At 39.4% G+C, this 26,473-nt stretch overlaps 1 protein-coding gene across 7 annotated transcripts in view; it reads left to right on the plus strand.

The window, feature by feature from the left end:
* LOC143349937 (uncharacterized) overlaps window positions 1–26,473 on the plus strand; it is a 539,266-nt gene that overhangs the window by 232,467 nt on the left and 280,326 nt on the right. The gene's annotated exons all lie outside the window — the stretch shown is intronic.

Genomic DNA, 26,473 nt, shown 5'->3' on the forward strand with positions numbered 1-26,473 from the left:
GGTTGCGGGGGTCAATTATAAGCATTTTTGGTGAATAGACATATCCCCGAAATCCTACGCATTTTCGAGAAAAAAATTTGGATAGGTGCTCAAATTTTTCGACGAAAAAAAAAATTTCAAATCGTTCTAAAAAAAATATTTTTAGTTGTAGGGGTCAATTACAACCATTTTTGGTCAACAGACATACCCCCGAAATCCTACTCAGTTTCGAGAAAAAAATTCATTACCGAAAATTTCATGTCTGACCATAGCGTTGATATGTTTCACTGAAATTTTATGCGTATATTTAAAACACCATAACTTCTGAACGGATTGGCCGATTTTAATGTTTAAAAAAGCAAACTACGCGTATTTTGATGGAGAATATGTACAAATCGCAAAAATATTCAAAAAGTTGGTCCTTGACCCCGCAAAATGAGAGAAACCCCATAAAAATGGTCCAATTTTCAAACAGCCATAACTCCTACAATTGTGAATATATTTCAATGAAACTTTTTTCTGAAATAGAGCTCATGGGTACCTACAAAAAACTATTGGACAACTTTTCTGTAGGGCGTCAAATAAAATTACTAAAAATGAAAAAGGAATTTTTAAGAAAAATCGACAGGGGGTAGATGCCTAATTTTTTCGGCGAAAATGAAAAATTTCAAATCGGTCTGAAAAAATTATTTTTAGCTAGGGGGGTCAATTACAATCATTTTTGGTGAATAGACATACCCCCGAAATCCTACGCAGTTTCGAGAAAAAAATTCAGGAATGTGGACAAATTTTTCGGCGAAATTAAAACATTTCAAATCGTTTTAAAAAAATTATTTTTATTTGCTGGTGTCGATTACAAGTATTTTTGGTGAATAGACATACCCCCGAAATCCTACCCACTTTCGAGAAAAAAAATTCAGTACTGGCGGAATTTTAAACGTTAATAACTTTTTAACGAAGCCTCCATCAACAAATTAGTATTCTTGATTTCCGCCTTATTTTGGCCTCTAGAATCCCCCATTAAAATTTTCCCCTGGGGTGGCCAAACACTCTGTATATGTAACGTTATAATTTCGAAGCTGCTTGCATCCGAAAAATCTACAAACGTTGGCTTTTAAAAATAAGACTTACTCAACGAATTTAATTTGTAAACATGCAGTGAGATTAAATTTGCATTCAAACGTGCTTCTTTGGGTACTCTCTGCAACGAAAAAAAAAATCTACGTTCTCGTAACGTTCGGTAGAAAGGGGCATCGCTACGCCCTTGTACATTCTTACTTTGAAAAGCGTTAACTCGAAAAGTGTTGGGTAAAAACTACGAGCCCCCTCCCCCACTGTTAACGAATTGTAATTAATAAGCGAGCCTTTAGCGCGGCCGATTAAAACCCTCGCCGATAGGATCGAGCGCGGGGGAGGCGGGCTCTAATTACGCGGGTTCGAGCGATATTCGCGCCGGAAGCGGAACGAAGCGCCGTGGCTTTGTCAGCTACAAAATTTACCGCCAGTCCCAGGGGCTGGGGGAAGGGATGGAGCCGTCCCCGGAAGCAACGTTATCGAAACTACGGCCTGCGGATTAGCCCCTCCGTAAAATTATGCGTCTCCGCCGTTCTTCATTTCCCCTCGTTAAACCGACGTCGCGCAGATACAAGGCAATTTACCAACTCTTCCCATTGTGAGCGGCCTAAGGATCGCGTGTTATCCACTCTCTCTTATTTACTCTCGCGACGACCGAACGACAACGCAATAATATAGAAATTTTATCAACGCATGTGAAATTTCTGATATTCCGCGACGACGTCTCGACGCCTTTAATTTTTCGAGATGCAATGTCGACGTTAGGCTTTGGGCCATCTCACCTTCGTTGCAATCTAAACTTTCATTCGATGATACGATCGATGTACACTTTACACCAAAATATTTATTTATATTTGTTGTATATTTTGTAAGTCGTATTTTCGACGGGGAATAGTTATCTTAAAAAATTTCTTTTTTTCGTCATTTGTTTTTGTGCTTAGTTTATTTCTGTTTATACGAAAGAAAATGTTTTGAAACGTATATTAAAATTGTTTTATGATAATAGAATAGCTCCTGGGGCTAATAAATTTTCCAGAAAATCCAGTTACCTTACGTATTTGTGAAATTCCGCTTTGACACTTCTAATTTTTCGCGTTGCAATTATGACGTTAGATTTTTGGTCGTTTCATTTTCGTTGCAATTTTAACTTTGATTCGACAATACAACAGATAATAAAAATGCTCCTGGAGCTAACAAATACAAAACAATTGCTCAATTGTTTCCTTTGTATTTTATTCTGAAAGTTACCGCACAACGTTTGGATCTCAGAATTGCCTAAGTCATGCAAACTTTGTACATACTAAAACTGATATAACTGAACAATCATTAGAAAGTCTAAAATTCTCCTTGCAGTGCATTCTAAATGAATTATTTGCTACAATTTCATAAGGTATAATGTTTGACTATCTAAAATCCACATTTGTAGTTCCTCACATCTTTTGTAATAAAAGGTTCGTTCCTGTTAATAAATGAATAATAACAATTACGGTTTAGAGGAAGACGAGTGTCTCTCCTAGAACAATACTGTGAAATCGAGGGAATTCGGCGGCGACGATTCGATTAAAATTAAGCGCGATTGCGTGGCGCGGAAACGAAACGCGGAAAAGGACGCGATCGCGGGCTTTGTGTATTCTTGCCCGTGGAACGAAACAAAAAGGAGGACCGGTCGAGGCGAAAAAAAAGGAGAAACCCATAGTAAAAATAGAAGTAGGACGGCGGGAACAGACGAGGAGTCCGGTTCGATTGAATATCGGCTAAACGTTATTGCGGTTCGTTGCGTTCGCCTATGCGAGAAAACAGGACCGCCGTAGGACGGCTGCGGTTTTTTCCCTCCCCCCCACCCCCTTGACGAGGCAAAAGAGAAATCGCTACCTCCTGTGTACCATCCATTGTTGGCTCGACGAGCGCGGAAATTATACGGATTTCCTTTCCTTCATCGGGAAAACGATTGCCGGGCGAGCCTTGTAATTAGCTGTCGATTAGCGATTGCCAGGTTCCGAAGTCTGTCGCCGGGATCGTTAGGCGGCATTAGCGGGGGGCATTATTCCATGGGCGTTCTTGATGAATGCTTGGTTAGGTAGAATTCATACCCTCTGCGCCCCGAAATTGTTTCGCTCGTCTCGTTATAGATTCCACGGAACTATTAATCACGCCCACGCGTCTTAATTGGGTCCTACGTTGCTATTATTCGTTTATTTCTTGCATCCATTATGAAATAATTGCGTTAAAAAACGGTTACTAGTCGATAGTTTACAGTCAAATGTGGATGATATGTATTTTTAGGTGTTATAGGATCTCTTAACCCTTAAGAGGACTCTCAATCTCAACTGAATTATTTTACTTAATGTTGATTCTTACCAAACTGGTAAATGGAAATTAACTTTCCCTTGAAGCATTTAAAAAATGATGAATTAATGGAGGATTACATAGATTTTCGAATAGTTACATTGACATATATTAAATAATTATTAGTTTAAACTTGCAGAGGGTTAATAAAGCGTATCCGAGTAATATATATTTTTATTGTGAAATTCATAGATAGGATAACTCCTTGTGCAAGTGTAAATCTAAGTATTGCAATAGACTTTCTTCTATTGGGGCTTGGTTTTCAAGAAAGTCAATTTTAAATACTTCTTATTGAGGGGCACGTCTGACCATTATTTCTCGTTCTACTTGCGTGGATATTCGCGAGTATTAATCGTGGTATGTTATTATTTGTTTTCCCCCGAATCTTGCTACACTATAACTAATTGAAGCACATGATACAAAACCCCTGTCGATCATTACGTCTCAATCACTTACGAGTGTTTCTAGTACTTTTCATTCGTATTTTCCCAATGAATTCTGAACAAATTCCTGGTACAAACATGAGCGAGGACTATAATATTGCAATAAATATTCCTTCTAGCCATCAAGAAAATCGACTTCGAACGTTCTTGACTAAAACTTGGAACTCTTTATTTTTAACAAAGTAACATTTTTTGCACGATATCGAATACACCGTGCAGACGAGTGACTAACTGTTATAATATCGTTCGAAGTTAAAATTCCTCGGGAAACATCCCGTCGGAAACGAAACGGTTCCGATTAACGGGGAAGCGTCGATCGCCAATTATCGGGGAGCCGGGGAACAGAATTTTTTCGCGTCCCGTTTCGTTTCGATTTCCCCGATTTTCACCATCGGTACGGCAACCAGCCGCTCGATCCTGTCTATTAAACTAACATGCATTTTCGGAGAAGCTCGACGAGAGGGAAACATTATGAACGCACGAGCTCTCTCGAGGAAGACCCACTCGAACGAGCTGCGAATCGGGGCGCCGGCTAATAATGGCCGAACGGCAAACAAGGCGTATTATATCGCCGCTATAAATTGCAGCGCTATACTTAATTTACGCGAAGCCGCGCGCGGAGCACGGCTCGAAGAGAGAAATAGGAGGAGGGGAAGGGGGCAGCGTTGCTTTCCCTGCTTGAAACTTTACCAGTTAGCAGTTACCGATAATTATCCGCGGCGTTTTCCTTTCACGGGGCGCGAAATTATAACGCTCGGCTGGCCGCCACGGAAACCTCGAGACCTCGAAACTTTTCAGCCTCGTAGCAACGCGCTGAAACAACGTCCGGTTCCTACTTTTCCAGGGGTCATTCCACGCCCCTGTCGATCACTGCGATCCACGTCTAGAACATTGAATTCTCTTTACTTTTATTGTGATTGCACCACTAAATTTGCAATCAATTCTATTAGAGAATTTTTAGTGAACGTGTTCACTAAGACAATTTCCTGTTCCTCCTTTTTCAGAGGTCATTTCACGCCGTGTGGATCATTTTCGGTGATCTACGTCACGAACATGCAATTTTTTTTATTTTTATTATCATTGCAGTACTGAATTTGCAATGAATTTTTATTATCTTTGATTAGAGAATTTTTAGTGAACGCGTTGACTAAGACAACGTCCTGTTCCTCCTTTTTCAGAGGTCATTCCACGCCGTGTGGATCATTCTCTGCGATCCACGTCGCAAACATTGAATTCTCTTTACTTTTATTGTGATTGCACCACTAAATTTGTAATCAATTCTATTAGAGAATGTTTAGTGAATGTGTTGACTGAAACAACGACCTGTTCCTCCTAATCCATGGATCATTCCACGTCGATCATTCTCTGCGATCTACGTCACGAATTTCGTCCATTGAATTCCTTTTATTTTTATTATCATTGCACCACTAAATTTTATTAAAACAACATGAATAGGTTGAGATATTGAACAATAAGGGCGAAAGAAAGAGGTTCTAAAGTCCACGTAAAGTTGAAAGGGTTCATTTATTTCCAAACAAAAAAAATATTGAGTTTGTATGACAAAGCATGCAGTTTTTCCTTCATATCTATCTCATCCAGAACTAAATGATTCTACCAATTTTCTTAAGAACTCAAATACGAAATTTCACAGGAATTCATTTAGCTTTTTAGACCTACAAAAGATCATTAAAAATCTGCGAAATTTTTAGTAAACACGTTGACTAAGACATCGACACGAATAGGTTGAGATATTAAACAATAAGGGCGAAAGAAAGAGGTTCTAAACTCCACGTAAAGTTGAACGGGTTAATTTATTTCCAAACAAAAAAAATATTGAGTTTGTATGACAAAACATGCAGCTTTTCCTTCATATGGACCTCATCCAGAACTAAATGATTCTACCAATTTTCTTAAGAACTCAAATACGAAGTTTCACAAGAATCCCCTTAGCTTTTTGGACCTACAAAAAGTGATTAAAAATCTGCGAAATTTTTAGTAAACACGTTGACTAAGACATCGACACGAATAGGTTGAGATATTAAACAACAAGGGCGAAAGAAAGAGGTTCTAAACTCCACATAAAGTTGAACGGGTTCATTTATTTCCAAACAAAAAAAATATTGAGATTGTATGACAAAACATGCAGTTTTTCCTTCATATCGACCTCATCCAGACCTAAATGATTCTACCAATCTCCTTAAGAACTCAAATACGAAGTTTCACAGGAATCCCCTTAGCTTTTTGGACCTACAAAAAGTGATTAAAAATCTGCGAAATTTTTAGTAAACACGTTGACTAAGACATCGACACGAATAGGTTGAGATATTAAACAATAAGGGCGAAAGAAAGAGGTTCTAAACTCCACATAAAGTTGAACGGGTTCATTTATTTCCAAACAAAAAAAATATTGAGATTGTATGACAAAGCATGCAGTTTTTCCTTCATATCGACCTCATCCAGAACTAAATGATTCTACCAATCTCCTTAAGAATTCAAATACGAAATTTCACAGGAATCCCCTTAGCTTTTTGGACCTACAAAAAGTGATTAAAAATCTGCGAAATTTTTAGTAAACACGTTGACTAAGACATCGACACGAATAGGTTGAGATATTAAACAATAAGGGCGAAAGAAAGAGGTTCTAAACTCCACATAAAGTTGAACGGGTTCATTTATTTCCAAACAAAAAAAATATTGAGATTGTATGACAAAGCATGCAGTTTTTCCTTCATATCGACCTCATCCAGAACTAAATGATTCTACCAATCTCCTTAAGAATTCAAATACGAAATTTCACAGGAATCCCCTTAGCTTTTTGGACCTACAAAAAGTGATTAAAAATCTGCGAAATTTTTAGTAAACACGTTGACTAAGACATCGACACGAATAGGTTGAGATATTAAACAATAAGGGCGAAAGAAAGAGGTTCTAAAGTCCACGTAAAGTTGAAAGGGTTCGTTTTCTTTTCTGCAATTTATTTGCAAACGAAAAAAATTGATATCGTTGAAATATTCCCGGTCGTCGGGTTCGCGTCGAACCCATAAATTACCGATACCCGGCGCGCGGTCGCTGAATTTTCAAGCAGCCCCGAGTTCTCCCCGGGTTCCTTCCGCGTTAACCTTTCTTCGAGCAGCGAAGACACAAACAGAAGACGCGGTCACCGTGACGCGGCGTAGGAAATACGAAACCCGTTTGGCCGCGATCCAACGGCGAACAGAAGAAATTCGTGGCCCCGTTAAACTTCAACGCCGATAAAAAGAAGCAAGAAGGGGATGGAACTAACCCGAAGAGAGGGGGAAAAAAGGTACCCCGTTTGTTGTTGTCGCGACATGAGAACTTCTGCCTCGAACTCTCCTTCTCTCTTCCCTTCTATGGACGCAACAATAGGAATTGAACTCGGTGAAATTTGGTATTCGCACCTCGTCGAATCGGGGGCTGTTGTTCTTTAGAAACTCGAGCGTCGCCGGGGGAATAAAGGGACGGTCCACGTTTGTCCACGTCGGTGGAAAATATTGACGAGAGGCCAAGGAAAATCTTGCCCAGCCATTACTTTGTATTCCATCTCGATCCTCGTCTCGAAGGAAATACGTTCTCGAGCATCGAATATTAACGCGACGATGTGGGGCGAGCCTTAAAAATTAACGACTCGTTTCTAACGCGAATCCGTGAAACTCTCGAGGTCAACCTTGTGTTTTCAACCAATTGAACATTCATGAGATTCAGATTCGCTTGCCTGGAGAATTAATTCCTTTAGTTTTTAGACAAGAGTCCTTCACGATAAACATTGGAATAACTGCATCGTGATATTCCAAGTTCAGAGCAACGAATTGTCCGTAATTTTAATAAAAGCTTCCGAAGGTCGTCGCGATCCAATTTCTTTCAGATAGAAATACGTGTTCGTATTCGTGTTGCGAGGTATTTAGGGCTTACGTGGATGCTTGTTTAGCAAGAGATTACAAACTTCTGGCAAGTAATTTACGCCATAGAAGCTAGCCAATTAATTACAGTATTATTAAAGATGCTCGATAATACCGAGGTGCAACTCAATTTCTGCTTCCTCGGGCTGCATTAACGCGGATGTAAACAGTACGAATAAGTGGAAAGTTACCGAGTTGATACTATAACTTTGTGACAGGGTCTCTACGCGTAAATCACTCTTTTGTGGATTGCATCGTGTTGCAACGGGATTCTTGCCTTGACAACTACGAGACGTCTTTGTTTTCATTTGAATGCCTGTCACTTCTCCTGTCAAAACGAAACTCGAATCATAAATTACATAAAATAGCGTTGCACTCTGTTTCGAGCACTTCGCTTTTAAGAGATGCGATCCTAGAAATTATTACCAGACAGTTACGTTTATCGTTAGTAAATATTATAATCCGAATCTAGGTTTTCGCCTCCTCGCGGCTTTCCACGATCCCTCTGTTTTTCGTTTTACGAGTTTTGCTCGCATGGCAGTCATGTTACTCGTGCACGCTCGTACGCACAAGCAGGTCGTACTCGTGCATCTCGTTTATTTGAAATTTCAAAATTTTTCAGGCACCCGGTATTTTTACATTCGCCTACGTAGCGTTGCACTATGGACAGTTCCTTTATGAATATTATTTCTCGCGTTTGAAACATAAATCCTTTCGTAAACTATTTTTTAATAATGCAATTAACAGTCGAAAGATAGTTTCCCAATCGAAGAAGTGGAGAACTCGTAATCCGCGGAGGGAACGACGAACGTAAATTGGCCGACATAATTTTCTCGTAAACTTTTGCAGCGTTTTAAAAATTCACTCTCTCGGTACCTTTTATCACGCGTTAATAAAAAGACACACGGCCGGTAATGGGACCGTTTACCATAGTTAAACCTTATCAAAAACCACTTGGTAAGGGTTGTTTGATACTTATAATGAATATTCAAATTACAATGCACGCGGCGCGGAACGAATTTCACCCCGTTACATATTTTATACGAAAAGAAAACAATTTACACGGTCGTTTCCCTGCACGACGCCAAGAGACGGAATGCAGTTGACAGGGCTCGTCCATTAAAAAAGTGTTTCGCGTCGCGTGTCGGACGGTGTAACTCAATTTCCACGTGTTTCTTCCATCGTGCGTTCGCTCCCATCCATATCCCTTTTCTTGAAGGAACGTATGGATATGATAGATTGCTTCATCGGGGCCCAATTTCTCCGGAGCGCGGTCTGCGCCTAACACTACCCGACGTCCTCGTTCTTCACTTTTATTTCCCTCCCTCGTCGCCACGACCACTTCCACTGTACCTCTTCCCCGTGAAATGTCTCGCGAAAATAATTTTCCATTCGGTTCTCTGCGTCCCTGAATAACAGATCCCTTAAATCTTTAATCCTTGGGGTTGTTGGGTCATTCTCGACCCATCTCTCGGTATACACTTTACACCAAAACAGCTGCTCAAGACATCGTAGTATTTCTTGTAAATTTTGTAATTGTATTTTCGACGGGGAGTAATTATTTTAAAAAATTTCTTCGTCATTTTGTTGCGTGCTTCTTCTTCCCCGTGAAATGTCTCACGAAAATAATTTTCCATTCGGTTCTCTGCGTCCTTGAATAACAGAACCCTTAAATCTTTAATCCTTGGGGTCGTTGGGTCATTCTCGACCCATCTCTCGGTGTACACTTTACACCAAAACAGCTGCTCAAGACATCGTAGTATTTCTTGTAAATTTTGTAATTGTATTTTCGACGGGGAGTAATTATTTTTAAATATTTCTTTTCTCAGTCATATTTTTTGCGTTTAATTTATTTCTGTTTATACGTAAGAAAATGTTAAGCATTGTCCAATTCGTGTACATACGAAATCTTTCACAGCGAAATTCGATACTCGTTCGATTATCTTCACGAAAGTTCGACCGGGATTTCATGGACATCCGCGTTGTACACTTTAATAGAACGCGTGTTCTCGCATAAATGCACCCTCTTACTCCAGCCATCTTCGTAACTTGTGACGTTCTAATCCCAATTTATTTCTCCGTATAAAATCTTGTACACAGGCGTGTACGTTAAATTCCCATCAATCGCGTGTTATTTCCTGTTTATTTAACGACTGTACCGAATCATTACGTATCTAATAATACACGTATATATATATACACACTAAAAATCGAGATTACAAATTCTTAGGCTGCTTATATTCACGCCTACGATTACATCTTCCAAAGATACGCACGAGGATAGCGATATTAGTTTACTTTACGGTTTAAAATAGAAACACTGACCTAAACAACTTAAGAATTGCAAGTCGTTTCAGTTCTCTATTGCTGCGTGCCTGTCAGGAAAATAAAACGGCGCGTGAAAACATTTCAACTACGCAAATAATACCACCACTTTTGAGGAGAATAATTACTGGAAAGAAAATTTCTTTCTACATTTTTTTACAAATAATAATATAATGGAAATAAGAATACGTGGCCCTGAGGCTTTTTGCAAATTCTACCAAACATCGAAGATCGTTCGAACACAATTTTAGGAAAAATAGTTCAATATTGCATAGACACTAAAAGAAATTGTCCTCGTTAATAACCAATTACAACTTGATCCAATTTTTTTTTATTTCAATAATAAAAATTGTATTTGTTTAGGTTTCAATATTCTCGAGCGTTGGAAAATTAAATTTCGAACGGTTATCCTTGGTAATATCCATTATCGTCGGTCCAATATCATCAAATTCTCAGCGACCTGTCAAATTCTCTTTACGGGGAAACGCAATAACCGACAAAAAAAAAGGAAAGATCGGTCCCCCAGCATCATCTGGGACGCGCAAGACGAACGGTTCGTCCCAAACGTTGGCGACACTGTTTGGCGAACGACAAAATGCTCGTAGGCGTCGCCTGAGCGTTGCGTCGTCGCGACGCTAGAAGCTTTATGAGCGATGGGCTCGCACGGGGATGTAACACGTGCCTGCGTCTCGTAATATACGAGGGTCGCTAGCCGACGAGACCCTCGCGTTGTTATTCATAGGGTGGGACGAAAATCGTGACGAGATCGGATGCATGGAGATTTTTCAAGAAAAAACAAGTTGGAATCGTGCTCGCGAGTTTCCCTCGCGCGAACTTTTGGTTTCGCGGAAACGACTTTGAAAGTCTGCGGAGACCGACGTGTTGATACGTTCCGCTGGATCTCGCGGGGCTCCCTGCGCTCGTTCCGTTATGGTTGTGCAAGAAATACGATACTCTTCTATCGCAAATGCAAAATGATACTTATAATTTCCCCTTCGATCGCCCAGAGTTTTAATATCCATTCGAGGGAGGGTTCATCTCGATTTCAAATTAATCACGCTATGTGACTTCCTCTTCCAAGAATATTATGCAAAAGTTCACTGAAATAGAGAACAATTGAGTGCAAATAAAATTTAAATATACTTGCCTATTGACAAAAATAATTAACCACTTGCCATATAATGACAATTCTGCCATATCTGACTCATCACAAGTTCTTGATGTTAAGATTCACAATTATGAGGCCACAAACAAATTTAAACAAAATTAAATAGTATATGTTGGAAAAATTATTTGGAATTAAATTGCAAGTCAAAAGGGGTTAAATTGAAAACATTGAAGTGGCCAATATCGTCTCAAAGAAGTTACCCCACTGTTTATATTTATGAAGGCTAGCATTTTCTCGTGAACGTAGATTCCACGAGTGAAACAGATTATTATAATGCAGTTGGAATATCGAGGGTACTAAATACAGCGGTGATAGGGGGCGTGTAAGCGGCTGAGAGCGTTATTACGTCGAATGCTGATTACACGGCGGCCACAGGGGGCGAGAAATCTCGTCCTCCTTGTAATTTTTCCTCCTTAAGGGAAAAGCGTCTCCTCGTCGCTGTTTAATCATCGCGCGCGCAGGTAATCGCGAGGTAGAGCGCACCTGGCTGCCAGCACGCTTCGTTTCGAGACGTTTATCAAAAGAATGCGTCCATTCGGGGGTAGCCGAGAAAATATGAAAGAGGGAATCATGACCAACTGCTCTGAGGGGAATTGTATTTTTCGTCGTTAAAGTGCTCGCTGCGCGTACATGCAGAGCGAAATTTCCGTGAAATTGATTACCATTTCTCGTTCGTGCATTAGGCTTTTACGGTAATAATTACGGAATTATATTACAACGAATTATATTACTTGAATTAATGTAATATTGTACAAGCTTCGAAGATATGTGTTTAGTATAAAATAAAGATATAAATATACAATCCGAAAGAGGGTAAAAAACAAGTGGAAAATTTCGAATATTGTTTTTTCATACAATGCTTCGTTCTCGAGATAATTTAAACACTTGAACGATTAAATACTACTTGTTCGGCGCGTCTGATCATATATCATTGTTTCTACTTGCGCTGATGTCAGTCGTATTTTGTGACACGCGTGCCCAATTAATTTCAAAAACAAAGCTTCTGAAATGATTTTATTTGACAGTCAATAAAAATTCAATAATAGAAAAATCAGTTTCTTATCAAATAGTAGTACATAAGTCCCACGAGAATTCGTTAAATTTCATCGTGACTATTTTTGTGTTGTAATTGCCACTTTAATTTTTAATTGCTGTTCATTACGTTATAGTTTATCGAATATAGAGCAAAATATAGTAAAATTAAGCGAATATTTTGAATACATAAACACAGTTTCTTAGGAAACAGTTTTAACATATAATTAAAAAGTAATATGTTTTCTTTATTGGGGGTGTCCACAAGAAACTAATGTTCCAAATGCATTGCTATAGTCCTCCATCCACTCGATCCTGTTCGTTCTGTTCCAAACACGTGCCATTCACACACAGCCGTGCATATACAGGGGTTATAAAATTTCATTTTACGTTCCCTACATTTAGAAGAAAATTGTAACTATGAATATAAATTGACTGGAATATATAAAACTTCGAGCATCGTAAACTTGTGGCACCTGTGATCCTAAAACCGTGGACAAGCAGGCCTTTTCGACGCCATCGATATTTTGCGTGATCGAAGCAATTATTACGAATTTATATACATACATATTGCTATAATTTATTGTCTGAAAACATCAGGAATTTATCGTCTTAACTTTGTTTAAAAATGCTATTTGTTTCCTTACTCCTAATTTCATTTCTGCTTTCTTTTACTCTTTTCCTTTTCACTTTAGTATCTATGTAATACTCAATTTTAGTTTTAGATATATCTATTCTAATTCTTTAGGTTCTCGTATGTTATATACGTCTTTATTAAGGATACAGTCTTTTATCCCTAATAGAGACGTATTACTATCATTATCTCGAATTGTATTATATTAGACATTCCAGTCGTGTGAGTCCCGGACCAACAATAAGCAAATTTACCCTACGGCTATTCGCATCCCCCTCATTACTAACCCCGTTACTTCAGGACTGACCTTTCACGCTCCCCAGAATAAATTAATCGTAAGACCAGACACTAGAATTTTGGGTTCCCGTAGCGACCATGGCGGACTCGTGAATAATGTCAACACGTATTGGTCTAAGAGGATTCCGCGAAGTAGCCGGATCACCAAGTCCTGAGAAGTTAGGAGGGTTTCGAATGACCAAGAGGTTTGAAGATTTCGGGGTCTAGCGGGAGAATCTTTAAATCTCTAGCGACTCCTCTACACTTAGGAAACTTTGAACTTATGGCCTCTGGGATCGCAGTGCGGAGCACGACGACTTCACGGTCGCTTTTATCGGCTTCCAAAATTTTGGAGTCTCGTAAATCGAACTTAGCTAATCCGGAATCGTAATCCTGAGCTTTCTTCATTAGGAACAGTTTAAAATATTCTGATTGTGTTAATCAAACGATGGGCACCGTTGGTCCGTGTGAAAGTACCATACGAGGTTAGGGAAATCTGTTTCCTAGATTTCTGTGTGAAAATTTGCGAGCAATTAAATTTACGAGAATTTAATCGAAGATAAAATATTCCTATTCTTCGTTACTAACTCAATTCTTCTTTTATTTATTTCAGGTAAGTCAAGAATAACTCGAGTTCGTAACTACTTTTACAAAGAAAATTCCCGTCACAGGTATTTATAATAGTTAACTGATTTTCTCTTCGTGTAATTAAAATTGGTTAAAAGGGCTGCTCGTATCAACTAGAAGTGGCCAAAAAATGTTTGTTGTCTAATTATATACTATATATAATTATATTCTAATTTTTACACAGGTAAACTCTGTTCTCTTCTACACATACATTATATTTTTAATTTGTAATATTTGTTCCACTTACCAAAAAATGTTTCCAAAATCCTCTTATCAATGCAAGTCTAATTTTCATACAAGTCTGTTCTCTTCTATAGATAAATTCCAAATTATATTTTTAATTTATAACATTTGTTTCACTTATCAAAAAATGTTTCCAAAATCCTCTTGTCAATGCCATTCTAATTTTTATACAAGTAAACTTTGTTCTGTTCTACACATACATTATATTTTTAATTTGTAATATTTGTTCCACTTATCAAAAAATGTTTCCAAAATCCTCTTGTCAATGCAAGTCTAATTTTCATACAAGTCTGTTCTCTTCTATACGTACATTCCAAATTATATTTTTAATTTGTAATATTTGTTCCACTTACCAAAAAATGTTTCGAAAATCCATTTATCAATGCAAGTGTAATTTGCATACAAGTCTGTTCCCTTCTATAGATAAATTCCAAATTATATTTTTAAACTGCGTCTGTTTCACAATCGTGTCATCTTTGCCTTAGCAAGGAGAGGATACAGGGTTTGTGCAAACAGTTGGGAGAGCAAAACCAGCTGTTATTTCCATAGAAAGAGTCAGAGAGGGAACGAGAGAGTGAGAGGAAAGGGAAACAGCCCAGCATCGGCGAGTTCTGTCGAAGTTGGCGCGGCCAGTTTATTGAGAAAACGAAAGTAGTAGGTCGCGACTGGCTGGAAGGTACCAGCCACCTTGGTCGCGGAATATTCCGCGGCGCGTTTTCCCTCCGTCTCCGCGTCGTCCCATTCTCCTCGGGTGCCCTTTTGCAGTTTCCTTCCTTTTCTTGCGGCGCTTCGCGTAATTACGTCAGAAATGAAAGAAAAGCGCTCGAGGGCGAGGAGCGTTTCCGTGAAAGGCGACCCGTTTTATTATATGCGGCCAGGACGTTACCCCGATAGAAGCCAGACAACTTTTTACCCGGAGCAGCCGCGAAAGACAGGCCGGGGCTCGTTTCTCTCCACTTTCATAGGTCTCCCGGAGAGAAAAGTCGCGTCTATAATTCGCGGTTAAAGTTCCGTCGCTGTTCCTGACGCGGCTCCGTCTTCCGCCGAGAGGCTTTGCTGAATTATTTCGCGGCGTCGTTTGCCCGTTCCGCGCGATTTTTCACTCGCGTTAACGGCCAACTTTTGTCGCCGCCGGGAATTCAACAGGCACCGTTGACCCCCTCCCCCTCACACGCGCTTCGACGCTCTCGAGATTAATTAATTAATTAATTTAGTTCGCCCACCGACGGAACTGAAACGATCGAGCCAAGACGCGGTAACCAAAATACCCGCAACGGGGTTAAATAAATTTTTATTTTTCTACACTGCATATCGTAACTATAAAACCACCTAAATATTCTCAATTTTATATTTCGAGGAAACAGAATGTACCATATTTTAGATCACGTTAGCAATGTTTCCTTTAAAACAGTTGAATTATATTTATTCCGAAAAAAGGAACTAGAGAAAATTCAAATGTTGTCTAGTGTGGTAATATTAATTTGGTTAATGGTACCACGTGGAAGTTGTTTAAGTGGACAAAAATTGCTAAAATTCTAGCTTTTCTTAGAGCAATATGGGGAACCAAAAAGGTAGCTTTCTCAGCGTGGAACGAGATACAAGATACAACACGAGAAAATCTAATAAGTATGAAAAATCGACTAATTGAAATTTTTGAAAATAAGGAACATCCTATGCATTACTAAATTACTGTTACAACTTAAAGCATTTCTATTCTCAGCGCAATATTTGTATAATTTGTTTACTAAAAACACCCCTTTATTCCGATTTGGAACAAGAATAAATCAGCTTTTTGTAATTTTTCAAATATAGTACACTTTCCATTACTTTAACAGGAATATATAAAACATAACAATTTTAGACTAAATTTCTTTAGACTAAAATATTCTGTCAAAGCATATTTTACGGGATTTCTGTGCACTGGTATTTCGTGGAAAAAATTAATTGGTTGATCAATCTATTCGTGGACGCGTGAATAGCAAATAATTCCCGGAAAATAGAATAAAATGGACGCAGCGGGAGGGTTGAGTCAAATAAGGGCTCGATTGCTTGTTTGTCTATGAGAAAAACTTTGTCGAAAGTCTACTCGTAACAAGCATATTTAATGGAACGTTCTCGACCGTAATAATATGTCGGTCCTCTTCAAACTTTGCGCCGGTACGCACTGTTTACTACGTAAATAGTTTTTCCTTCTACCAAAGTATTTTCAGCGATTCCAGGTACCGTGCTTTTCAAACATTCTTCCCGTTTTCTGATCCCGTTGTAACCGTTGTATATTAATATAAACGTTTATATATAAATTGTCTGCAAAAGTAGACTTCACGTGGAATCGCAAGGATCAAATTAATGAAAACTGTTACGTACCGAGGGGATGAAGTAACGAAACGATGGGTTCCGTTTGCCAGTAACGTTGGAATTAAATGCAGATTTCGTGCAAAGAAACAGCGAGTAGTAAGTTTAATAATTCCGTTTTTCATCAATCTTCGTCTAGGGAACGAGCTTGACGGAACAAGCGAGTTACATTTAGCGAAGCACTTCGCCGATGGCGACGCAATATGCGTGTTTCATTTTTACTTATTGCCTTGTTACTCGACCGTGACGTGCAGGAATTACCCGGAGATCTGTAATATTGTTCATCGGCAAGATTTGACGTCGTATCGATCGTTCGATCGGCGAGAAACTCGGGATGAAACACGTAGTCTTCGACACGTTTTGCAATCCACGAGTTCGTTGGCTTTTGAAATAAAATTTTCCATTTCTCTGTTTTCTTAAATATCTCCTACTACCAATAGGGATGTATATTTATTAGATAAGATAACTTCTTGATACCTTATGTTATACAGTTTCTCGAAATAAGCATCTGTGAACAGTCTTACTCTTTTAGATATTTTCTGCGTTTAAAATGGCATAACTTCTATCTCAGACTAATTACATGGTCAATAGCGTTTACAATATTCGCAATTCGAAATTAAGAAGGGCAATTATAAACTACACAAGGATTAATTTGGAGGATTAATATTCTTACTAGGTGAAATTTTCAAAGCTTACTCTTAATTATTATTAACAACATAGCGACTAGATCTTTATATCAAGATGGAGCCTCGTGATAACTTCGTTCGACCGCGTTTTATTTTATTTATCGTCGAACCGAGTATCCACGAAGGAGGGGGAAGAAAATTTCATTTTTCCCTCCTCTATCGAACAGTGTGGCTAAACAGCGTCTAAAATGGCATAACTTTTCTCTCACTACTGACTAATTACATAGTTAATAACGTTTAAAATATTCGTGACTCGAAATTGAAAGCAGGAGCTATAAAACGCACAAAATTCAATTTCTACGCAAAGATTAATTAACTTTCTTATAATTTTCAAAGCAATTGAATAATCGTCTCGTCTGAAAAAAATGGTTAAATTGTTCCCTCTTGTTTCGTTTACAAAAAAAAATCAAGATCGAGCCTCGCGATAACTTCGTTCGACCGCTTTTTATTTTATTTATCGTCGAACCGAGTGTCCACGAAGGAGGGGGAAGAAAATTTCATTTTTCCCTCCTCTATCGAACAGTGTGGCTAAACAGCGTCTAAAATGGCATAACTTCTCTCTCACTACTGACTAATTACATAGTTAATAACGTTTAAAATATTCGTGACTCGAAATCGAAAGCAGGAGCTATAAAACGCACAAAATTCAATTTCTACGCAAAGATTAATTAACTTTCTTATAATTTTCAAAGCAATTGAATAATCGTCCCGTCTGAAAAAAATGGTTAAATTGTTCCCTCTTGTTTCGTTTACAAAAAAAATCAAGATCGAGCCTCGCGATAACTTCGTTCGACCGCGTTTTATTTTATTTATCGTCGAACCGAGTGTCCACGAGGGAGGGGGAAGAAAATTTCATTTTTCTCTCGTTCTCCATCGAGCAGAGGGGTAAACCGCGTTACAAAGATCGGTGGCGCTGGAGCCCCGGGAAACCGGCGAATCGTAATTTCATGCAGATACGTTATTCCGTCGAAACAACCAATTCGCAGAGTCATTCCCGGTAATTGCGCATCCGCGGCCCTCCCCTGTAACGCGGCAAAAAGCGTTTCGGGCACAATGGCGGTTTAAAAATGTTAGCGGGGTCCGAGCATTGAACTTTTTACACGGCGGATAATAACTTTTAATAAAAACAAACGGCCGACGTGGTCGCGGCCCCGCGCTCGCTATAACTGCCCTCTTTACTGCTTATCCGCGCTAAGCTCGGGACGCGGGCGGGGGAAACTCGCCTGTCGGGGTACGCCGCCCCGAACCGATGCTGTTTGATAACGAGGACACGATACGAACCAGCCACCTGTGTAACGCGAGCTTTTATGCGTCCGCTGCCGTCGCATTCATCGACGTACGCAGTAAAAGTACGTTTCCATATACCGAACGAACGGCCTCCGCAGCCCCGTAACCGTTATAACGAAAATAAAATAAACTCGCGGTATAATAATTACTCTCGCGGGCTTGAAATGCTTTTGGTTACGAACGATCGAAATCTTTGTCCTGAAAACTTTGTTCGACGCTATCGGCGCGGGAAATTTATTTCGTTGCTGGTGAAATTTTGTCAGGAAATATCGTTCCTCGTTCTGGAATTCGGAATTTCCGAACGTGACGAAAATCTGGACCACTTTTTGCATTCGAATTAAAATTTACACGCGACGAAGCGAATGAATAAAATGGATCTGAAAAATTCTGGGAGTGTAAAATCTCTCTAATGTTCTCTTTGCTATTTGAAACTGGAGCTTCGTATTACGGGGTTGTTAAGTTTTTGGGGAAATGAGTATAAACACAGTTTAATCATAATAGTAACGAATGATGATCGAAAAACTTAAACATTTTCGTCTTATTTTGGCCTCTAGAGTCTCCCATAAAAATTTTATATGCCGAATAATTGGAATATATCTACATAGGGAGTGATAAAAACGAGGAATATAATTACAGATCTCTGATCAGACATTATATTTTCGGTAATGAATTTTTTTCTCGAAAGTAAGTAGGATTTCGGAGGTATGTTTATTCACCAAAAATGATTGTAATTGACTCCCCGAACCAAAAATAATTTTTTCAGAATGATTTGATATTTTGTATTTTCGTCGAAAAATCTCAGCACCTACCCCCTGTCGATTTTCACTTAAAAATTCGTTTTTGATTTTTAATAAATTTACTTAACGCTCTACGAAAAAGTTGTTTAGTACTTTTTTGCAGGTATCTACGAACTCTACCACCCCCTAAAATTTCAATTAAATATATTCACTATTGTAAGAGTTATGATCGTTTGAAAATTGGACCACTTTTATGGGGTTTTTCTCATTTTAGGGTGTTAGGGAACAACTTTTCGAATATTTTTGCGATTTCTACATATTCTTTACCAAAATACGCGTAGTTTGCTTTTTTAAACATTAAAATCGTCCAATCCGTCCAGAAGTTACGATGTTTTAAAGATACGCATGAAATTTCAGTGAAACATATCGACGCTATGGTCAGACATTAGATTTTCGGTAAGGAATTTTTTTCTCGAAAGTGCGTAGGATTTCGGGGGTATGTGTAATGACCAAAAATGATTATAAGTTACCCCTGCAGCCAAACATAATTTTTTTAGAATGATTTGAAACTTTTTAATTTTGTCGAAAAATTTCACACCGACTCGAATTTTTTTCTCGAAAATCCGTAGGATTTCGAGGGTACGTCTATTCGCCAAAAATGATTGTAATTGACCCCTGCAACTGAAAATAATTTTTCGAGAACGATTTGAAAAAATTTTTTTTCGTCGAAAAATTTAGGCACCTACCCCCTTGTCGATTCTTCTTAAAAATTAGTTTTTCATGTGTAACTAATTTGGTTGACGCTGTACAGAAAAGTTGTCTAATACTTTTTTGTAGGTACCCATGAGCTCTACTTCAGAAAAAAGTTTCATTGAAATATATTCACTAGTGTAAGAGTTATGGACGTTTGAAAATTGGACCACTTTTTTGGGGTTTTTCTTGTTTTTCGGAGTCAAGATACAACTTTTCGAATATTTTTACGATTTATACATATTCTCCATCAAAATACGCGTAGTTTGCTTTTTTAAACATTAAAATCGTCCAATCCATTCAAAAGTTATGACGTTTTAAAGATACGCACGAAATTCTGGAGTAACATTTCTGGCCAGAAATTATATTTTCGGTAAGGAATTTTTTTCTCGAAAATGGTTAGGATTTCGAGGGTATGTCTATTGACCAAAAATGCTTGCAATTGACCGCTGTAACTAAAAATAATTTTTCCAGAACGATTTGAAAATTTTTTTTTCCACCGAAAAATTTGAACTTTAAACATTAATAACGCTTTAGCGAGGTCTCAATCAACAAATCTGTATTCTTGATATTCGTCTTATTTTAGCCTCTAGAATCTCTCCTTTATTCGAAAATATACGTGTTCCATGAAATTAATTTACAGAAGATTAGAATCCTCACCGTAGAAAAACGTACCGGAAAGAAGGAAAGAGTACAATTATCGGGCGGGTTCCCCCCCGTAATTCGAATCAAACTTTCGCGCGTCAGCAGCCGCTGTAAACGAACAGAAAACAGAGAATGGCGCCTTTGAAGTCGCTAATTCCCCGGCGTTCACAGGGACGATGCGGTGTTTCGTTCTAGCGGGCCGCATGAATATTTCATTCTCGTTTATTCGGAACGCACGTTATCGATCGTGAAATGTTCCGGCGGCGAAACCCTGGCCACATGATTTAATTTCACGTAATACCGCTCCGGGCGTTGCTTTTCACGATATCGCAATTAGAGAACTCTCGTACAAAACGCGCGAGAGGGGTCGGGAGGGAGGGAGGGGGAAAAGATACGGTTAATATCGGATCGGGCCCGTGTTGCGTGTGTATCGTTAATTACAAAACGAGGGGGAGAGGGGGGGGGGAATATACGTGTACATCAGCGGGCGAAACGTAACGCCGAACACAATTAATTCCCGGACGTTCGATGATCATCGACGGTAAAAATCTGTTCGAATTATGCGCGCTAAATATCTTCGCGCGCGGACCTACTGGCGAATCGCCGACGGCTAGTCGATTCGTCGGACCCATCGAACTTCCGTCCAACGTGTAAATGACTCCGCTCAATTATCGACGTATGATGATTAAACGCTGAAATATTTGTACAATTTAATTAATTCGCTGTCGGAGCCGTAACGTTTCGACGATTAACGACGTCGAACGAGGTTTTTATCAACGGGGCCGAAAACGCGCGGGAAAAAGATTCGTTCTTGCCGATACTTTGGTAAAAGATTACGGTAATGGGTCGAACGCAATTGTTGGGCGATAATTGAAAGTACCGACACGTCGATCGAAACGACAAACACTCGTTTCGAATAGAAGCCTTTTTAACGTAATTGGACATTTCGAGACTCGGATATTCGAACGTTGCTGACGAGTTTCGTTTCGAGGGAGTTATTTTTGGAGGAGAAATATTAAAATATGTAATCCTTTAGGAAGTGGAAATTATTTGGTCCCTTCGATTATCTTTTATGTTTATCGAAATGCATACGGTTCTCTGAAGATTCGAAGTTTTAATTTCTACTTTAAATTTATTCTTCATTTTTATATTAATATCTCACGCGCGAGAGAGAAAATTGAAAACGATTTTCCGTTAAAATATTGAAAGCTTCTTATCAAATAAATTAGAACTCGCAACATTTAAACGAGCGTCTCAGACACACACCAAGACACCCATCTATAGAGGAGGGAGACAATCGATGGAGGGAATGAAAGAAAAACATAGAAAGGATACTGGATTCTTACTGCTGTAATGAGTAAAATCGCTCGAGGGGTTGCAGACCGGTAAAAGGGAGTAGAACCATTGTAATTACGCGATCTTCGTTCGAGCAGCAAGGGAGAGGGCGACAGGAAGGGACGACGATTTGCCAGGAAGGGGTGCAAGGGAAAAGGACGCGCGATACTGGACAAATCTTTCAATCGATTCCGCGGAACTTTTATCTGTCTCTGTAGTCGTTGCGCTAAGGGTAGCGATTTCATTTAATTTCATGGTAATTACGCGAACGTCCTCCGAAATGGCGAAATAATTCTTTTCGTTGGAAATTAATATTCAATAAACATCTTATGGAATTAAATATGGACAATCTTGTATCACATCATTGTTCGAAGCTATTCGAAAGATGAAATATAATGTTAAATTTTTATAATCGACTCGAGCTATCGTATTCTTCTCAAAAATAGTGAAACCTTTCTTTTTGTGTTTCTTTCTTACACCAGTCGTTTACGAGAAAATTTTCAACCGATAATAGAACGAATATTCGTATTTACGATTCGTCGATGTCCATCCAACGAAATGGCGAAATAATTCTTTGCGTTGGAAATTAATATTCAATAAACATCTTATGGAATTAAATATGGACAATCTTGTATCACATCATTGTTCGAAGCTATTCGAAAGATGAAATATAATGTTAAATTTTTATAATCGACTCGAGTTGTCGTATTCTTCTCAAAAATAGTGAACCCTTTCTTTTTGTGTTTCTTCCTTACACCAGTCGTTTACGAGAAAATTTTCGACCGATAATAGAACGAATATTCGTATTTACGATTCGTCGACGTCCATCCAGCGTGTCGTCGCGTTGCAAATAGCGACAGCAGCAATTTCGCGCGGAAAAAAAATCGCATCAGTGTTCACAAGTGTCCAGCGCGGGCGAAAAGCTGCTGAACAAAACGCGTACACGAAATTCTCGGCTGCGGTGTCGTTGCAATTCGAACGCGGCTGTTTCGCAAGTATAATTCATCCCCGCGAATGTTTGTACGGACGTTTCGTTTACGCTGACAGTGGAACCATATCCCGCGGGATGTTACGCTTATGCAACCATCGAAAAACAGTGTAACGCTGCTACTGATGCGACCAGCCCAACGACACACTCATTAATTTCCAACCATTGCATCGAGTTATCGAATAAGTAGTCACTGGAATTAATAAAAGAGACTTCCTGGTACTTATCCTGTCACTGATACGATTCAAACATCGAGTATCATCGAAATTTTTCTGTGGTAGTTCAGATCAAAACAATATCCTGCAAGATGAAATATTAACTTAAAATTTGTCCCAGTACTTATATTTATAACCTTGCTAAAATTCATAAATTTTATCGAAATTTATTTCCCTCAACATCTTGAGAATTAATTGTTTTAGTTTCAAAGTGAAAAATCCTGTCATATTATATGTTAAATTAAGCATTATGAAAACAATTAACTTTCGAATAATACTTTGCAAACTCAAGAAATTATACTTTACGTTTGAAATATGAATATTGAACAAGCGATACAATTATAAATTTGAGAGGTATTTCTTTTTACTTGGTTCTCGTTGAAAGCAACACCGTTCCTTGTTTTGTTTTCTTTGGGAATCGTAAACAAGCATCTTTGATGTAACTGATACGTATCGATACAGCAATTACGCGTGTCGGTCAGTCTTGAACCATTTGTAATCATTTCGTTCGATGGATTGACACAACAGAATCAATTTGTGACGTCTGTGTATCGATAGCAACTAAACGCGTCTCGATTTCATTACTCGCGGGTGTCGTCTTTCGCGGGCTCGGAAAATTCGATCGTCGCGAGCTGTGTTTTTTCAGCGTGCACTCGTCGGGATTGAAATTCTTACAAGTGCCGGCCAATTAATCGACTGGAAATCGTGCGGAACGATAGCCGTTCATACAATCCCGAATCCCTTAAATTACGCGCGATTCGTCGAGTATCCGGTAATTCAGGAACTAAGTTTCGGTTATGGTATGGGTTTTGAAATAAATTTGAGCATAGCAACGTTGTATCGATTGCACTGATAATTTTAAATGATATGGAATACAGTACTTTTGAAAAGAATAATTAGCATTTTGGCCAGGGATGCTAGTTGTGAATGTCAATTTTTGGATATAATGTATATCAGTCAAAGGTTAGAAAATATGCAAGGAAAATATCTAGTGTACAGAAGGGTATGATGATCGATTTATAGCGATTAAAAATTTTCAAGAGTCTGACTATCGATCGACGTTTCTACTTACGAATATTAATTCCTTATACATATTGGAAAATTCGCGAAAAACGTGAAATAAAATTCACAGAGTAATTTCTAAATACACGTTAGTTTTCCATGTTACTCTAACGTTCTCCAAAATGGCGGCTTTATCTCAATATACATCTCAGGATTCTGGAGCTTCCTTTCCTGTATATTTCTTAACCCTCGACACATTCACTGTTAGACCAAATTTCTAATTTTCATAATTTTCTAAAAATGTCAGATTAACAATTTTCGAAAGCAGTAAAATTCGAAACGTACAAAAATGTTACCGCGTTCCGCGACAACGTTTGCAGCATTTTCGACTGTTCCATCGTCCCTTTAAATCGTCCCCTCGCATTTACATTTTCGCACGGAATTTCCGCGGCTCGAAATTCGGCAAAGTTGGCGCGTCGTTCGCCGCAAAAATATAAATGTCGCGCGCGCGAGGAAATCACGTGGGTCGTGTATCTTTTTTCACCGCGTACGCCGGGGGTGGGGGCGCGTTGCACTCTCTGTGCAGGCTTAATGGACCCGGGCGCAACGACAAAACGCACTTTACGCGCGTCAGAAAAATGAGGGAACACGGGCGCGTGTCGCGTCATGACGGTGGTCAGATACTTTGTAAACAATGTGTCCAGCAAGCGCGGCCGGCTCGTACGCGTTACAAACTGGATACGGCCATTTCGCGGCAATAATTCATCGCCCGGGAACATTTATGCGCGCCGACGCGCGTCCCCCGTCGCCTTTTTTCCGCGTCCCCGTGCGCCTCCGTGTTTTATACAGTTTGAAAAATGTCCTACCGCCCAGGTTCGATCCCGCTCCGCGTTTCGTCTCCGCGATCCTCTTCGCGTCCCCTCCATCCCGACATCCTCTCTATTAAGCTTCCGCCGATGAGAAACGATACCCCTTTTACCCTATTTTTTCTCCCTTTACTTTTGTCCCCTTCCCTCTTTGTGCGTTCGATGGATGTACGAATTTCGGAAAATCGAGGCGCAGGCTTTGCGAATTACGTTTCGCGTTTGCTTGTTCTGCAACGTCGTAAAATTTGGCCGACTTTGGGGCAGAGTAAAACTTGTTGGACTCGTTGATAAATGGAAAAAAAAGGTTTTAAGGGTTTGAATTAAAAAGAAATCGATGGTCACGTAATGTTGGAAACATCGCTTCTCATTTGATCAACATTAAGCGGTGTACAGTACTTTAGGATGTGTGACCACTTCGTGGGGGGGAAAACACGTATTCATTGTGATTTGTATATACTGTTTATATTATTTCATAACTCTGTCGATTTTGTGATAAAAAAAAGAAAAGACTACTTCGTAAGTAGAAGTAACCAGAATATGATTTAATAATTTGATAAGAATAAATGTAGTGGCTCTATTTAATATCAGGCACACTCTAGCAATGTGAAATTCGTAAATACAGATACAGAGGAATTTTCCTGAAAAAATGGAGGGATGGTTCTTCGACTGGGACCATAATAATCCGGTGATACGGTCCGTTCAGGTTCTCTTGGTGAATCGAAATCTGCTCGTCGGGCGAAATTAACGCGGGAAAAAGGCCCTCGGTGGAAAATCGACGGTCGAGGACGAGCATCCCTGCGAAGGGCTGTCCCCATTGTTAGCCTCCGTCGTTCGGTCGGGAGTCATTAAAGCGAATATTACCGTAATACGGGGAAATTGTGGACGCCGACCGGGCGGACGCGGGAGAGCGCGGACCGACGAAAACGACGACGATGTGCCAGCGTTTGTTCGCCGGTAGCCCAGAGCCCGGAAGACCGTAAATTTTCCAGCGACGAGCGATTCGGTGCGCGTCGAATACACAAAGCGAGATCGCGTAACAACACCCACGGCTCCCGTCCCTATCTAACTTTCTCCCTCTGATTCCTCTTCCTTCCCGGAGGGTCTCCGTTCTTTGCCGCGTGCAAGTATTTTCTCGCGTCCGTTCGTCCGTCGTTTAGCGAAACGCCGCGAACAAAGCAGATTGCTCCACGGGCCGCGTTAAGTTTCGCCCTGCTCCTCGTCCGGCAGCTTAATGACTTATCAGACAGGAAAATAGCGTGAAAGTGGATTATTCAAATTCTTCGTTGCGTATTACTATGCATGGAGAAATTATCAGAGGGAGTTTTCCGCGCCGCCGAGAGTTTGATTACGGTTTCAACAAGGTTTTTCTTCGATCGTTGTTCGCGAAATTCCGTTTCTTTGTTCCTTTCTCCTCGAATCTCTTATTCGTGGCATTTCTCATAAAATTGCATTCTAAACAAGTGACCGTACTTTTCACTTTGAGAATTCAACAAATTTAAAAGTACAAAAATACGAACGTGGTATTTCTAATAAAATTGCATTCTTA

The sequence above is a fragment of the Colletes latitarsis genome, chromosome 14 (assembly GCF_051014445.1).
Source record: "Colletes latitarsis isolate SP2378_abdomen chromosome 14, iyColLati1, whole genome shotgun sequence".
In the NCBI taxonomy this organism is placed as follows: Eukaryota; Metazoa; Arthropoda; class Insecta; order Hymenoptera; family Colletidae; genus Colletes; species Colletes latitarsis.